At 41.0% G+C, this 6,000-nt stretch overlaps 1 protein-coding gene across 1 annotated transcript in view; it reads left to right on the top strand.

Annotated features, from left to right (window-relative positions):
• The first annotated feature begins 409 nt into the window (after nt 1–409).
• LOC141111099 (nicotinamide N-methyltransferase-like) overlaps nt 410–6,000 on the top strand; it is a 47,112-nt gene continuing 41,521 nt past the window's right edge. The window contains exon 1 of the mRNA XM_073603114.1: nt 410–546. The gene's annotated coding sequence lies outside the window, so the exon portion shown is untranslated. The remainder of the gene's footprint in view (nt 547–6,000) is intronic.

Raw genomic sequence — 6,000 nt, 5'->3', positions numbered from 1 at the left:
TTTGTGGACTTTTGACCATTTGTTTTTTCCTGTATTTTTACATTCATAGCTGGTATAGGACATTCTGCGCTCCCTAATCTGTTCCTAAAGTTTATACGTGCTAATCAATAGGCTGCAAACCAAAAAAATTGTGTTCCCACAACTGAAAAGTGAATCAAGAGTGCAAATTGGCTACGCCTAACAAATAATTACATCAACTAATAAACTTCAATGATAAACATCCAATTCTGAACATTCGTATGTGCTTATGTGTAAATCCTCTTTCCTTCACCGTTCCTTCCTGAAGAAACTGCTGTTTGTTTCACCATTTCTGACAGACATGGCGAAACATGTCACAATGTGACAGACATGGTGAAACAAACAGCAGTTTCTTCAGAAAGGTAAGGTGGAGGAAAGAGGATTTGCATATAAGCACATACAAGTCCCACCAACACAGCATAGCCCTGTGAGGGGGAAGGAAGGTAGAAGGAGAGGAGCTGAGGAGTCAGGATTTGCACCCCAGCAGGGGAAGGTGATTTTAGACCTGGAAACAGGTCTACATTGAAGGTGAGCACAGTAGTGAATGGTGGTGGGAGTCACTGCACATTTTATTATATAAGACCCACAAGGGTGAAGAACAGTGTAATATAAGGAGCACAGTGTCATAAAAGGAGCACATCTATAAAGAAATACACACGTATAAAAAAATATATATCTCTATATATATAGATATTTATATACAGGGCTTTTTTTCGGCGGGAACGTGGGGGAATGCAGTTCCAGCACCTCCAGCACTGAATGTATGTAATTCAGGGTCTATTGATCTATGTTTGAGGGGCAGGGGGGGTCTATTGTTGCTAAAGAGGTCTATTGTTGCTGGTGGGGGATCTACTGTTGTCGGGAGTGGGTCTTATGTTGCTGGGGGTCAGTTGTTGCTGGGAGGGATCTAGCGATTTAAGCCAGGGAAATCTGTTGTTGCTGCTGCGAGTCTATTGTTGCAGGGGGAGGGGGTATTTTGTTGCAGGTAATCCATTGTTGTTGGCTGCTGGGGAGTCTATTGGTGCTGGCTGCAGAGAGATCTGTTATTGCTGTTGGGGATCTTTTTTGCTGGGGGAGGGGGTATTTTGTTGCAGGTTGTCCATTTTTGCTGGGGGATCTATTGTTGCTGGCTGCATGGGGCCTATTTTACTGCTATTTTACTGCTTTTCTTGTTATCATTAACACATTCCATACAATTGACTACCTCAATTGTTACTTAGTTCTGTATTCTCTAAAAGGGGCAGTACTGGGAGGTGGGTAAGGGGTGGAACCAAGGAATGATGCAGGGGGTGGGTAGGGGGTGGAGACAAGGGACGACTCAGAAAGGGGGAGTTGCTGCACCTATTGTCCAAGAAAAAAAAGGCCTGTATATATATAGATATATATATCTATATATATATAGATCTATACATATATATATATATCTATATATCTATAGATCTATATATATATATATATATATATATATATATATATATATATATATATTATATATAGATAGATATATTTATATCTATCTATATATATATATATATATATATGAGAGAGAGAGATCTATATATATAGATATATAGATATCTATCTATCTATCTATCTATCTATCTATCTATCTATCTATCTATCTATCTATCTATCTATCTATATATGAACTTTATTTTCATAGAAAAATATACATTATAATTTGTTTATTTTAAAGACTATATTTTTTTATTTTGATTATATTATTTTACCTTATTTTATTATGTCGCTTAATGTTCACAATTGGATGTTCATCATTGAAGTTTATGAATTGATGTAATTTATTATTAGGTGCAGCCAATTTGCACTCTAAGATTTATAAAGTCATGTATTCATTTTATTATTCACTAGCGCTGTGATACTGATCACTTTATGTTAATTACTATTTATGTTTAGTAACATTCATTTAAGCGCTGCACTGTTTGGATATGTATTTATGTTAAATGTCGGATGTCAAGACATAGGAGTTGATTTACTAAAACTGGAGAGTGCAAAATCTGGTGCAGCTGTGTCAGGGCCGCCATCAGGGGGGGACAGTCCATACACATGTATGGGGGGGCCCGAGCATCCAGAGGGGCCGTGCTCATTTGGGCACTGCTCGGGGGAGCCCCATGAGGGGCTCCTGTCTATGGACTTCACTGTTTCCTTTTCTGCTGGCTGCCTTGAATGACGGACCATGGTCCATGAATGACAGTCTTCTTTTGACCGCGGCTCCACCACTTAGCAGTCTGGTTTATATTACCTTCCTTTGCCCTCCCCTCGCCGCCACCACCGCTCCGGCATTCAATCTTACACAGCAGGTAAGGTAGCTGGCTCCTAGATTCACAGCAAATTTGTCAAGCCCTGTACTAATGCATAATGTGAGTGTTCAACCGCCTGCCGACCGGCTCAAGCTGATATACGTCGGCAGAAGGGCACGTACAGGCAGATTAACGTACCTGTACGTTGTCCCTTAAGAAGCGGTTTGATGCACTTGATGTCCGCGGGGATACCCGAGATCGTCTCACGGAGAGGAAGAACGAGGAAATGCTGATGTAAACAAGCATTTCCCCATCATGCCTAGTGACAGGACACTGATCACCGCTCCCTGTAATCGGGAGCAGTGATCAGTGTCGTGTCACACATAGCCCATCCCCCCCACAGTTAGAATAACGCCATAGGACACGCTTAACCCCTACAGCGCCACCTAGTGATTAACCCCTTCATTGCCAGTCACATTTACACAGTAATCAATGCATTTTTAATTGCACTGATCGCTGTATAAATGTTAATGGTCCTAAAATCGCACCAAAAGTGTCCGATGTGTCCGCCATAATGTCGCAGTCACAATAAAAATCGCTGATCACCGCCATTACTAGTAAAAAAAAAAAAATTAATAAAAATGCCATAAAACTATCCCCTATTTTGTAGATGCTATAACTTTTGCGCAAACCAATCAATAAACGCTTATTGCAATTTTTTTACCAAAAATATGTAGAAGAATACATATCGGCCTAAACTGAGGAAAAAAAATGTTTTTTTATATATTTTTTTGGGGATATTTATTATAGCAAAATGTAAAAAATAATGTGTTTTTTTTCAAAATTGTCGCTTTTTTTTTGTTTATAGCGCAAAAAATAAAAGAGGTGATCAAATACCAGCAAAAGAAAGCTCTATTTGTGGGGAAAAAAGGACAGCAATTTTGTTTGGGAGCCACGTTGCACGACGACGCAGTGCCGAATTGCAAAAAACGCTCTGGTCTTTGGGCAGCCAAATGGTCCGGGGCTTAAGTGGTTAAAGTTGTTAAAGTACCATTCAGCTTCAGTTTGTAAATGTTGAACACAGTTCTAAATGGGAGTGTTGATTGCCGCTTTAAGCAAGCTGCTAGCAGGCTTTAGCAAGCTTTCAACAAGTTTCAAGAAGTACAAGCTTTGACAAAGCTTGCACTTCTATGGTGCTTTAAATAGGAACTTCATAAAATAATCAGAGACTACTTAGCATTGCAACCAGCAAATGTTGAGCTAACAAATACCTTGGTTAGGAGGTGTAATGAACAATACAACTTATGCGTCAGGAGTATCTAACACACAGATTGCAGGTATCAAAAATATGTAATGCACAATGTGTACAGGTCAGGAATATGTAATGCACAGAATGCAGAGGTCAGTAATAGGTAATGCAAAGGGTGCAGGGGTTAGAAATATCTAACTCAGAGTGTAGAAGTCAGGAATACATTAGCATTGAGTGCAGGGGTTAGGAATATCTAATGCACAGAGCACGGCAGTCAGGAATATGTACAGTGGGGAAAATAATTATTTGATCCCCTGCAGATTTTGTAAATTTGCCCACTTACAAAGAAATGAAGGGTCTATAATTTGTATCATAGGTGTATTTTAAATGATAGAGACAGAATATCAACCCAAAATCCAGAAAAAACACATGATACAAATGTTATAAATTCAGTTGCAGTTCAGTGAGTAATATAAGTATTTGGTCCCCAACCAACCAACAATAATTCTGGCTCCCACAGACTGGCTACAGTGTGTGCTCATGTAGTACACAGATTAGTCCTGTCAGTTTAAGAAGGTGCTCCTAACGACAACTTGTTATGTGTATAAAAGACACCTATCCACAGAATCTCTTTCTTCCATTCAAACCTTACCATCATGGGCAAGACCAAAGAGCTGTCAAAGGATGCCAGGTAAAAAAGATTGTAGACCTGCACAAGGCTGGAATGGGCTACAAGACCATCAGCAAGAAGCTTGGTGAGAAGGAGACAACCGTTGGGGCGATTATTCGCAAATGGAAAAAATACAAAATAACCATCACTCGCCCTCAGTCTGGAGCTCCATGCAAGATTTCACTTCATGGGGTAAGGATAATCATGAGAAAAGTGAGGGATAAGCCCAGAACTACACGTTTGTGAATAATCTCAAGGTAGTTGGGACCACAGTCACCAAACAAACCATTGGTAACATAATACGCTGCCATGGGTTAAAATCCTGCAGTGCCCGCAAGGTCCCCCTCCTCAAGAAGGCACATGTACAGGCCTGTCTGAAGTTTGCCAATGAACATCTAACTGATTCAGGGAAGGATTGGGAGAAAGTGTTGTGGTCAGATTAGACCAAAATTGAACTCTTTGGCAATAACTCGACTCGCCATGTTTGGAAGAAGAAAAATGCTGACTTTGACCCTAAGAACATCATCACTACAGTCAAGCTCGGAGGTGGAAACATTATGCTTTGGGGCTGTTTCTCTGCTACAGGTATAGGCCACCTTTGCCGCATTGAGGGGCCAATGGACGGGGTCATGTTTTCTAAAATCTTAGATGAGAACCTTCTTCCCTCAGCCAGAACACTGAAGATGGGTCATGGATGGGTCTTCCAGCATGACAATGACCAAAAATGTACCACCAAGGCAACAAAGGAGTGGCTCAAGAAGAAGCACATTAAGGTAATGGAGTGACCTAGCCAGTCTCCAGACCTTAATCCCATAGAAAATTTATGGAGGGAGCTGAAACTTCGAGTTGCCAGGTGACAGCCAAGAAACCTCAAAAGAGAAGTATGTTTTTTTTTCCATATTCATGCTTACCTAGGTGGAGGCAGCATCGGTCCAATGCTGCATCTGTCCCCCGGTGCCTCTACACTGAAAACCGAGCGATTGAACACCGCCGATGACTCCGTTTTCAGAGCTCCTTGAGCAGAGAGCTGTAGACTGTCAGTCACAGCACTCTGCCCATCTCCCTCCTCGCTCACTGGAGCGCTAAGCTGTGGAGGGGCGGGGAGCGGCTGGGTCAGGATCTCAACGGCTCGCTGAAAAGGCTGAGCGGCGTGTAAGTCCAGGCACCTGGCGGATCCAGACTTTACTGTTGACGCGGTGCCTGGACTGATATCAGTGACATCAGCAGAGAGCGGACTTCAGTGAAAACGGGTCACAGGAGTGCAAAACGAATTGCACTCCTGTGATCCATAGGAGAAGCCTAGCCAAACAAACTTTGGCTGGACTTCTCCTTTAAGGATTTAGAGAAGATCTGTAAAGAAGAGTGGATCAAAATCCCTCCTGAGATGTGTGCAAACCTGGTCACCAACTACAAGAAACGTCTTACCTCTGTATTTCCCAACAAGGGTTTCTCCAACAAGTACTAAGTCATGTTTTGCTTGGGAATAAAATACTTATTTCACTCACTGAACTGCAACTCAATTTAGAACATTTGTATCATGTGGTTTTTTTCTGGATTTTTGGTTGATATGCTGTCTCTATCATTTAAAATAGACCTATGATTAAAATTATAGACCCTTCATTTCTTTGTAAGTGGGCAAACCTATAAAATCTGCAGGGGATCAAATAATTATTTCCCCTACTGTAAAGCACAGAAATCAGAGTTGTCAACTATCAGTAAATTCATGGACAGTTTGTAAAAATCTATGATTCTTGCATCTATCTGTGAATGTCTGTTATGGACATACAGTGTCCGTAAAAATTCTA

This window comes from Aquarana catesbeiana, linkage group LG10 (assembly GCF_042186555.1).
Source record: "Aquarana catesbeiana isolate 2022-GZ linkage group LG10, ASM4218655v1, whole genome shotgun sequence".
Taxonomy (NCBI): Eukaryota; Metazoa; Chordata; class Amphibia; order Anura; family Ranidae; genus Aquarana; species Aquarana catesbeiana.
This window is presented reverse-complemented; position numbering and strand designations above follow the sequence as displayed.